The sequence below is a fragment of the Sinocyclocheilus rhinocerous genome, unplaced genomic scaffold (genome assembly GCF_001515625.1).
Source record: "Sinocyclocheilus rhinocerous isolate Xijiao unplaced genomic scaffold, SAMN03320098_v1.1 scaffold1724, whole genome shotgun sequence".
In the NCBI taxonomy this organism is placed as follows: domain Eukaryota; kingdom Metazoa; phylum Chordata; class Actinopteri; order Cypriniformes; family Cyprinidae; genus Sinocyclocheilus; species Sinocyclocheilus rhinocerous.
In genome coordinates, this window is record NW_015626034.1 from 1,582,566 (window position 1) to 1,593,534 (window position 10,969).

At 37.9% G+C, this 10,969-nt stretch overlaps 1 protein-coding gene and 1 pseudogene across 1 annotated transcript in view; both read left to right on the plus strand.

Annotated features, from left to right (window-relative positions):
• Positions 1–7,521, plus strand: part of LOC107708823 (F-box-like/WD repeat-containing protein TBL1XR1) — a 26,258-nt pseudogene extending 18,737 nt beyond the window's left edge.
• Positions 7,522–8,765: 1,244 nt separating this feature from the next.
• The window catches only part of b3gnt5b (UDP-GlcNAc:betaGal beta-1,3-N-acetylglucosaminyltransferase 5b), an 11,955-nt gene continuing 9,751 nt past the window's right edge, over positions 8,766–10,969 (plus strand). Inside the window, exon 1 of the mRNA XM_016513472.1 lies at positions 8,766–8,862. The gene's annotated coding sequence lies outside the window, so the exon portion shown is untranslated. The remainder of the gene's footprint in view (positions 8,863–10,969) is intronic.

The window sequence follows — 10,969 nt, forward strand, 5'->3', positions numbered from 1 at the left end:
TGTCTTTAATCTAGATTTAAACAGAGAGAGTGTGTCTGAACCCCGAACGTTATCAGGAAGGCTATTCCAGAATTTGGGAGCCAAATGCGAAAAAGCTCTACCTCCTTTAGGGGACTTTGCTATCCTAGGTACTACCAAAAGTCCAGAGTTTTGCGACTTTAGGGAGTGTGATGGATTGTAGCGTGGTAGAGGACTAGTTAGGTACGCAGGAGCTAAACAATTAAGGGCCTTGTAGGTAAGTAATAATATTTTGTAACTGATACGGAAGTTAATAGGTAGCCAGTGCAGAGATTGTAGAATTGGGGTAATATGATCATATATATCATCACCATCACTCTTCATTTGGAAAGCCTTCCTTTTTAAATATAATTTTGATTGATTGGCTAAATTTAAAATCTGTATCTATTTTCAGTTTAGAACTTTTATATATTATACACATTGAGTAGCTGTTTTCTTATTTTCTGCCTAAAGTGCGTCGTTTGATTCAACGGTGCGTCTGTGGGACGCGGAGCGTGGCGCCTGCATCCACACACTGACCAAACACCAGGAGCCTGTCTACAGTGTGGCATTCAGCCCAGATGGGCGGCACCTGGCCAGCGGTTCATTCGACAAGTGTGTCCATATCTGGAACACACAGGTACTGTAGGCTCTTTAACAAACTAATACTCATTACATATTCACATGAGAATATTAAAGTCTTCATTTTATTAGACGCAGTTTTGTGAAGAGAATGATTTTAAATGTCTTTTGTCACTTTTGATAAATTTAATGCATCCTTCTTGAATAAAAATATTTAGGGATGCACCGAATGTTCGGCAACCAAAATTATTCGGCTGAAAATAGCATAAGCGAAAAGACCGAATAAATTGTACCGAACAATGATATGACGCGATCAAATAGCAACCAGCGTAGAGTGAGAGGCGCGCACTCTTTATTATGCAGCACACACGTCAAACAAAAAAATCCGTTTTATTCTAGCTTAAAGCATTCTTTTTTTATCAACACTTGAATATAGGTAAGTTTCATAAAAATGCATAATTTTGAGCAAAAAGGTGAGAAAATCAAATTTTTATCAAAAACTACATCTGGGTAATATTCAGTACGATTATCAAAGCATAAATCCAGTAAATCGCTTCTATCAACACCTCCAAAGCTTGCACAGACATATACCACTTCCTGGATCAACATTTTCAACATTTTAAAGTTTTCATTTATATGCTGCCATTGCTGATGATCGCATTATTTTTCATATGCATCTGTTTACATAAGAGATCGCTCGTTTCTCCGTCCTGTTCACGTGTGTTTTTGTTCTGGAGGTTTTGTACTCATTCAGAAGATGTGTAATAGCGCCCCCTAGTGTATAACAGTGAAAACACGAAAAGCCGTAGTGAACTGGCAGGGAAGCGTTGTCTTCTAAAAGACGAGATAACTCGTCAATGGCGGGGAAAGAGTTAATTATATATGACAATTAGAAGACGTCAAAGGAAATCTAATTGTAAAAATTGTAGAAATCATTGTGAATTATTAAATATCCATTGTTGACTGGTACAAGAAAGAAAGAAAAATGTCTAATACTGTCCAATATTAATAATATAAAATGATAACAGATAATCAGGGTTTCCGCGGGTCTTAAAAAAGTCTTAAAAAGTCTTAAATTTAGTTGTATCAAATTTAAGGCCTTAAAAAGTCTTAAATTGTACAAGAAAGTTTTAATTATGATTTCAAGGGGTCTTAAATTTGGGGACGGAAAGACCAGAATTGCGATATGGCTGAATGTGACGATTAAACTTCAAAAGGCTATGATTTCATTAGCGCTGCACGTTCAGAGTCTGGTGCTGTGCTGCTTTGTGTCCCTGCAAACACGCAGAGCTTTAAATGTGAACTGGTGGATCGATAAGAAGACAATGCATTATAAAAATCTAAACAGTATAGGGGTGTGCGATATGTATGGTCTGCGATAATATCGTAATTGTTGTTTTAAAGATGTGCGACTTGATATTATCGAGAATATCGCGAAAAGCAAACAAAACACCTACAGAATGCACGCATACATTACTTGAAGTCTAGCAGGTTAGACTAGTGAGTGCGCGTGCACATTTGTGTTCTTTCACTGCATTAATCAGTCTATTAACATGCATTTAGAATTATCACATAATTCAAGATATGTGGCAGAAAATGTATATATTTATATCATTTCCTATAGTTAATATCACACGAAGAGTGCGTTTTTTTTCTCCAAAAGTCAGCATGATTACAAATGTGATATTGATTTCTTACAAGTTCAATAAACAAGAAGTGAATATTAAAGGGGTCATATGATGCGATTTCAAGTTTTCCTTTCTCTTTGGAGTGTTACAAGCTGATTGTGCATAGATAAGATCCCTGAAGTTGCAAAGACTAAAGTCTCAAAACCAAAGAGATATTCTTTATCAAAGTTAAGACTCTGCCACGCCCCCCTAAAACGGCTCGTTCTAACACGCCCCCACATATCTACCTCACTATGTGGAAATATTAGCATAATGCAGCCCAAATGTGCACGCAAAGAAAGAAGGCATGGTTTCAGTAACCGCAGTTAGTGTTAAAGCAGCCATGTCAGGGAGACGCTGTGTGTTTCAGTGCGAAAGCAAAAGCACTTTATTTGGCCTTCAGAAAGTAGATGCATTTAGGAATCTTTGAAAAGATATAGCACAATAACACACTCTATAGCAAAATATTGTCTAATTATCGTTATCGATAAAATCCCAGAAAATTATCGAGATATAATTTTTTTGTCAATATCACACACCCCTCATTTGTTATTTAATTGATATAATAATTTATTGATAGTAATTGTTTAATATACTAATTAATACTTTTGACTCATCCATTTTCTTAAAAATGGTTTAAAAACCCTGGATAATATAACGATGCAAATGCCATTATACCCTTTGTCCCTAATACTGACCATCCAGGATTTCCTTCACAATCACATCTAACTCATCCATTTCATTTTTATTAGTGCTGTCAAATGATTAATCGTGATTAATCGCATCCAAAATAAAAGTTTTTGTTTACATAGTATATGTGTGTGTAAGAAAAATATGCTACGTTTATATATGTAACATCAATTATATGAATATAAATATATACTTGTAAATATTTCAAAACATATGCTGTATGTGTGTCTTTATATATACATAATAAATATACACAGTACACACATTTATTATGTAAACAAAAATGTTTATTTTGGATGCGATTAATCGCGATTAATCGTTTGACAGCACTCATTTTTATTTTCATTTTAGTTTTGTGAATAAATTATTTATTTTTTTCCCCATATTTTATTGTTTTTAATATTCATTTTTAAAATGTTCTACCTTCCAAGTGGCAACATCAGTTTAGCCATGTATACCCTAATTTAGATGTTTAGGCATAAGACCAGTCTATCAAGTGTTTTGATAAATATACTTAAGAGTATCAGACTTAAGCCCCGTTCACACCAAGGACGATAACTATGTTCTTAAAATCGTTCTCAATATTATAGAATAGCAGAGTCCCCACACCACACCTATAACGATAAAGGCACAGAGAAACAATATCATTGGAATCACTTTCAGAACATTTTTTTCCAGCTGATGAACGATAAAAATATTGATAGCCAATCAGAATTAATCCTGCTGTCACGAGGTTGAGAATTTAAAGCGGCAGACGAGCGTGCGCTTCGAATAAACAGAAGGTATCGTTTGCTGGTGTGGAGGCTAATATCCTTATCTTTATATTTATCGTTCTTGGTGTGAACGGGCCTTTACATTAATCATCGATACAGTTTTCATCTGCTGGCCATTAACTGGCCTGGCTGACATATTGATCTGTCACTATGATTAGTGTTTTTAACTTGAGTTTCATTTTCCTCCTTACAGAGTGGTGCTTTAGTCAACAGCTACAGAGGGACGGGGGGGATTTTTGAAGTATGCTGGAACTCCACTGGAGACAAAGTGGGCGCAAGTGCATCAGATGGATCGGTGAGTTTCTGTGTTGCAAAGCAAAGTCACTTAAATGTCCTGAATCTGTTTGAAAGCCATTATAGTTTTAAGTAGGGCTGCACGATTAATTAAAATAAAACCAAAATCATGATTCAGAGCCTTCTTACACGTGAGCAGTTCATTATTCACCGGTGTTGTCAGTATAGCTTAGTTCACAGTAAATGCTGCTCCACCCAAACTACATCTCTGCATTTTTTTTTTTATCCTGAGTTTGGTCACTTTTACATGCATTTGAGAAAACAACATGTGCCAGCCATCCTTCCATACTTGTAATGAGAAGCATAAAAGTAGGGCCCTATGAAATCCGTTTTATTTTTTCCCAAATTCCATTTTAATTTTTCTGGACTCCTTTTTAATGGTTAAATAACATTTTATTAATCCTATTTTTAATCCTATTATATTATAATTGTAATATTTAAATACTACATTTTTATTTGACAGCAAAACATTACAATAGTGATTTCTTTTTTTTTCTTTTTTTCTTTTTTTAGCAATACTGCTTAATATTTTTTTCTTTTATAGCCATAAATACATAATCTGTGGAAGATATTTCCACCACTGTATAGACCTTTTTCCTGAGTAAACGATGAACGCCACCATAACGAATTCTAACTTCCAATTGGATGCTCTTCAGTTTCGTTCTCCATAGGAACCCATTCAAATAGTGCCCATCTGTTGGGAAGTCGTGTGGGGAAGTCTAATGGTTAGAGAGTCGGACTCGTAACCCAAAGGTTGCGGGTTCGAAGCTAACTTCGGCAGCAGCTTCGACACGATTACACACTCATTAAACGTTGAGGAGTGAGGCACTGACAAATGATGGTCATTGTGACACTGTAAAGTGATGGCGCTATGGAGCCATGTGCTTTTTTAAAAACATTTTAATAGGTTTAACATTAGATTATCAGCTCGGAATATACACTAATTTGACTAGAAACACTGGAGACCGGAAATGCAAAGCATCCTTCCGGTTAAGAGTCAGGCGTGGCTTCCGTGTTCAGGAAAAATGTCTATTAAAATAGACATTAAAATAGTACGGAAAAAAGTCATAATTGTGAGAGAAAAAGTCAGTTATTCTGTGCCATAAACAAAACAAAAAAAGATTTGTGAGGAAAGTTACAATTTTGAGATGTAAAATCGCAATAACGAGTTTTATTACCTTTTTTTTAATCCCATGGTGGAAACAAGTTTCCATAATAATCACAAATTTGGCCAAAAAGTGCCCCTAACTCATAACTTTTATTCCTTTTCTCAGGTTTGTGTATTAGACCTAAGGAAATGACGCTGCCGCTGGGAAGCCATGGACCGACTATGAATGTGTGCATAGCCAAATTTACCGACTGTCCCTGGCCCATCATCCACTGCTGTAGCACCAGACTCGCAGCCCAGACCAACGGCCCCTCAGATCCATCACAACACGGACCCGTGACGCTTACCACACACACAAAATCAGCGTGCCAGAGAACTGTTATACACAGACACACTGGAAACAAGAGAAATACACCGCATATGCACACACACCTCATTAGTTCCTGTGTTCATCATTCCAAACCCAGAGGGCCGAGGTCCACGCCGCTGTCGTGCGCATATTGCACACGTCAGCACTTCAGTGACTGTTTAGGTGTAACTGCATGAGCTAAAGAGCAGAGCGGTTGAATATGGCCAACTCGTGGCCACGTGATATTGACAATTCAGAGTATTGGCACTGTATGTTTAGTGGCTCTGCGACTTTTGGAACTGTTCTCCAAAAATGCTCAAGGAATTTTTTTTTTTTTGGTGCCAAACTTTTTTTTTTTTTTTATATACAAAGTTATAAGAGTACAGAAATCCTATTAAATTACTCAACTATATTTTCTAAAACGAATGCCCTGTGTTATTTTATACAACCTATGCAACTTTGTGGCAAGACAAAACCGAACTTGCAGTGCATGAATGGGTGAAACTCATAGGTGAAGCCTGTACGTTTAAAATATCCGTTAGGCCCACCCTAAAAAAACGCAACGGCACATTCACTCTCGCTGTTACAGAAAACATAGCTATCAGGTTATTAATTCCTTTTTTTGGGAGTTCGTGATTGTCCTCCTGCATTTGGTATTTAACATGACGGCTCACATAAAAATGTTTATTGCCGAGATTTGTTCCTCCGATTTAATGTTCTTTCTTTAGTGTTGCGTCGTGCTGTCATTTCCTGCTTTGCTATAGAGGTCCGAGCTCTGACTGATCCGGTCTGGTCATTACTCTTTCAGTGCTGCAGTGAATGGGTATGTGTGTGTGACTGTAACAGCTGTAGTCTGAGTGACAGAATTATGGGTCGGTGCGATTTTTATTCAGTTCCAGTCAGGCAGTGGTAGAGTAATAGTTCAAAGTCCAGGCTGAGGTGGTGCCGTTTTCGCCCATTTTGCTCACTATTTTCTTTTGTAAAACGATGCGCGGTGATGGTATGGGTGTGAACAGAAACTGACGTGGAAAAACGTAAACGTGACCACAGGTGTTTTTACTATTACATGCTACTGTTGTAAAGGATGGATTTTAACGTAAACTCCATTGATGTTTGGGATTTCTCACAGCCTGGTTTCTTCAGGTGATGGCACATTGATTTAGAGTTCGCTAGACGCTGTCACGTGTCTTTATAAAATACCATTAGAAAGGCATAGTCCAGAGAAGCAGCTTTTATCCAGCACACTCATGTCGCCTCTCAGCACTTTACAGCACGTACTCCCATGAAATCCAATGAGCACTTAAAAGATTTTTTTATCCTTTGGACTGAAATTACTTGAGTGACATTAAACATTTACTTGAATGAACCAGATCTTCTGATGATTATTAGAGGGTGAGGCAGCTGGTTTAGACCTATGTAACAGTGTTTATTTTTTAATTTTTTATAAGTGTAGTCCAAAATGCTAACAAATGCCTTTTTCTTCCCACGGATCAAGTATAATCTGCATCCCCTCCTAAACGTATCAAAATGTCCTGATTTTTCTTTCCCCCCTTTTTTAAAGATGAGTATTTTGAAGCTTGCTCTAATATAATCAACAAGTAGATTGTACGAAAAGACGTTATTTATTATATTGTCTATGACAGTGGAATGGTATTTTATAATGTTTTAATTTGAAAGAGATATACTTGTTACAGTGTGCTCAGTGTCCTCAAAGCCTAGCACTCTGCTTGCTGTGTCCACGGTCCTTTGAAATTTTGTACTTTCAAATCTTTTGTAATTCTAATGTTGTTTTTAGCTCGAAGCAAAAGCACGTACATGGGCATATCAAAACATCTTGGACCATGTAAATACTTGTTCAGTGATTTTTGTCTCACTTTAGGTCATCTTTAATCTAGTTTAAATCTTTCTTTTTTTTTTTAGTTCTTTTTCCTGTTTCGCTCACTCTCTAGCAGAAATCACTCACTGCGATGTTGATTTGACTGTTGTGATTTGAGTCAGATCAAATGAAAAGTCCAGAATAAAATATATTTTGATAGTGTTCTCTGTCTGTGCTTATGAATGTCTATGAATGCAGAAACACTGTGTCATCAAGAGTATTGCATTTAGATGCTACTGTGTATGTTGTTTAATGTCTGTTTGCTAGAATTGTAGTATTTGGTTTGGTTTTAATAACGGCAGCACTCGAGCCGAATGAACTCCTGAAGTTTGTGTAAAACCTGACGATCATGTTTTCCAGCTAGGGAACGATTCAGTCGAAAACAAGAACATCTGACTGGCTGTATAAAGGAAGTCACATGATCAGTCACACATCTGCTTATTTGATTAGTGATGTAGAAATAGTGCACAATCATCATTTTGTCATAATTTTGTTTTTCACCTTCAAAATCCTAAAAAAAAAAAAAAACCACCAAAAATCATAATCTGCCTGTACGTTATAAATGTTATACAGAGTAATATATTCTAAAATATAATGAGCCTAAACTGATACAATGATCTTTCTTATGAAGGTAGACTGTGCTTGACCACACTAAATAACACAAGCAAAGACAAAGGCAGCCTCCAACAAAAAGGCATTTCAAAAAAAAAAAAAAAGTATTAAATGTATTTAACTATTTAGACTTTTTAAATTTACTACAGTCTTGGAGTAGTTGGGTCAGGAATGGAAATATTTTGTATTTAGTTGGGTTTTTGGTTATTGCAAAAAAACAAAAAAAAAACAATGTTTGTTGGGTAATAAAGAGCTAGATCGCCCAAAAATCTAGCATAGCGTTAGTTCTGGCAGGTCGCGTTAGTCAAGCTCGCATCAGCTGACCCTCAGCTGATCCCCATCTACCTATAGGAATACGACACCTATCTAAGCATTCATATATAAGGTCCCTCAGTATTATCAGCAGTTTTCGCATTGCTCAATAGCTAATTACCCTCCTCCATCCCCAGCTCCTCCTCTGTCAGTCGGGATTCAGTCTTCTGATTTTAAGTACCAGATAATGTGTGTCATGTCACAAAATGTTTTTAATATGACTGAAACTGTAGGCTATTTAACATGATCACAATTTTTAAAAAAAAAACATTAGGCCGATTAATTATTTAATTTCAAGGGTTATCCAAAACGAATAAATTATATAGGAAAGTGAGCAAGAACATTTACAGGATCAACGGAGCTTTTTGAAACTCCGAATCAGTTAAACCATTGCGTCGCAAAATGAGTCACTGTTTCGAAGCGCTCCCAAGACAGCATTTCAATTGTCAGATCAATCGTGTAGTGGTCATTTTCACCAACAGAGGGGGCTGCAGGCTACATTGATTACATAGTCGTGTGTCGTTAATTCAGCAAAGAACAGCAGGAGGAGCGATGAGCACTATTATCATCATTTATCAAGATACTCCGTTATCCGTTTCAAGGTAGTCACATACTAACTCTTCATGTTAAATCAAAGTAATACTGTTTGTATATGCTATATAAACAGCAGGGGCTAGGACTTCACTCTGCAATCTCCAGATATGCTAAAACGATTTTAAGTTCTCTTATTTGTTTGATGATGTAACTGATGTAACAAGGCACTCTTCTTTAAACTTGATATACTATAACTATATAACCATATTCGTTCTTCTACACCTTCTACACCAGATTAGGGCATAATCACTTTTTTTCCATCACTACCACCACAGGACAAACGCGCACTGCACCCAGTTGTTTGGCATGGTGAATAGTGAATAACGTTACTACGATTTCAAATTTAGCGGGGCCAGAAGTGGGGACAAGCTTGTTTACACTAGGATAACAGGGTCTGAACACAGTGCTTTTCCACAAACATCCACCCGCCCAGGCCTACCTTAACGATCCAACTTATTTTTAAAGGGGTCATATGATGCTGCTAAAAAGAACATTATTTTGTGTATTTGGTGTAATGAAATGTGTTTATGCGGTTTAAAGTTAAAAAAACACATTATTTTCCACATACTGTACATTATTGTTTCTCCTCTATGCCCCGCCTTTTTGAAACGCGTCGATTTTTACAAAGCTCATCGATCTGAAAAAGCGAGGTGTGCTGTGATTGGCCAGCTATCCAGTGCGTTGTGATTGGCCGAATACCTCAAGCATGAGACGGAAATGTTACGCCCCTCACATACTGTTGATGCCGTGTCAGGCCGGAGCGACGAGACATAAACCTTAAAACCCATTACAAACGAGGCATTCGTTGCATCCAGTGGGGACATAATTACAAATTATAATGACTTATACTGTCTTTTTACACGCTGCGTTGCATTGCGCCGCGTAAACATAAAACCCTGTCTGCATTTGTGATCAGAGAAATGACAAACAACAAGTGCTAACGTTAATCCACACTGCCCAAAACTCGCGTTTGAATCATCAGTGGCAAATGATAAAAGAAAACGTACTTACGTGAGTCAGAACTGCCGGCATTTTAGCCTCAAGCGTGAGACGGAAATGTTACGCCCCTCACATACTGTGATGGCGTGTCCCAGCCGGAGCACAAAAACATTAAAACCCATTACAAACCAGGCATTTGTTGCATCCAGTGGGGACATAATTACAGATTATAATGACTTATACTGTCTTTTTACACGTTGCGTTGCATTGCATCGCGCCGCGTAAACATAAAACCATGTCTGCATTTGTGATCAGAGAAATGACAAACAACAAATGCTATTCTACACTGCTCAAAACTCGCGTTTGAATCATCAGTGGCAAATGAAAAAAGAAAACGTACTTACGTGAGTCAGAACTGCCGCCATTTTAGTCTAACGTAACTCTCCCAGGATCAGTAAACAGTCCTCCATAAAATGTGCCGGCGATCCACAGCACTAAGTTGAAGTATTCCCTCAGCGACCAGCACAGATCAGCTCTAGGCATGACGAAGCGGATATCGTCCTCTTTTGGAAGACCAAACAAAGTAGTTTCGCTTTCACAACGAAAAACACAGCGGCCTAGCATGAGCGAAAGCCCCGGCTTAGCCTGAGCTGAAGCCGGGCAAGAGTGAGCTGAGGCGGCGGGGTCGAGAACGGCGGTCCCGGCAAAGGAGCGGTGAAAACGGTGAAAGCCAATCCGGCGATCCACAGCAATAAATTGATGTATTCCCTCAGCGACCAGCACAGATCAGCTCTAGGCATGACGAAGCGGATATCATCCTCTTTTGGAAGACCAAACAAAGTAGCTTCGCTTTCACAACGAAGCACACAGCGTCTTCAGGACATGGCGGCAGCGGCAACAATACTACAGTGAGAATAAAAGTTACGCCTTCTTTCTTTGCGTGAACATTTGGGCGGCGTTATGCAAATCTTCCCACATAGTGAGGTAGATATGTGGGGGCGTGTTCGAACGAGCCGTTTTAGGGGGGTGTGGCTGACTCTTAACTTTTATAAAGAATATCTCTTTGGATTTGAGACTTTAGTCTTTGCAACTTTACAGATCTTCTTTATGCACCAAGAGCTTGTAACACTCCAAAGAGAAAGGAAAAAATGAAATCCCATCATATGACCCCTTTAA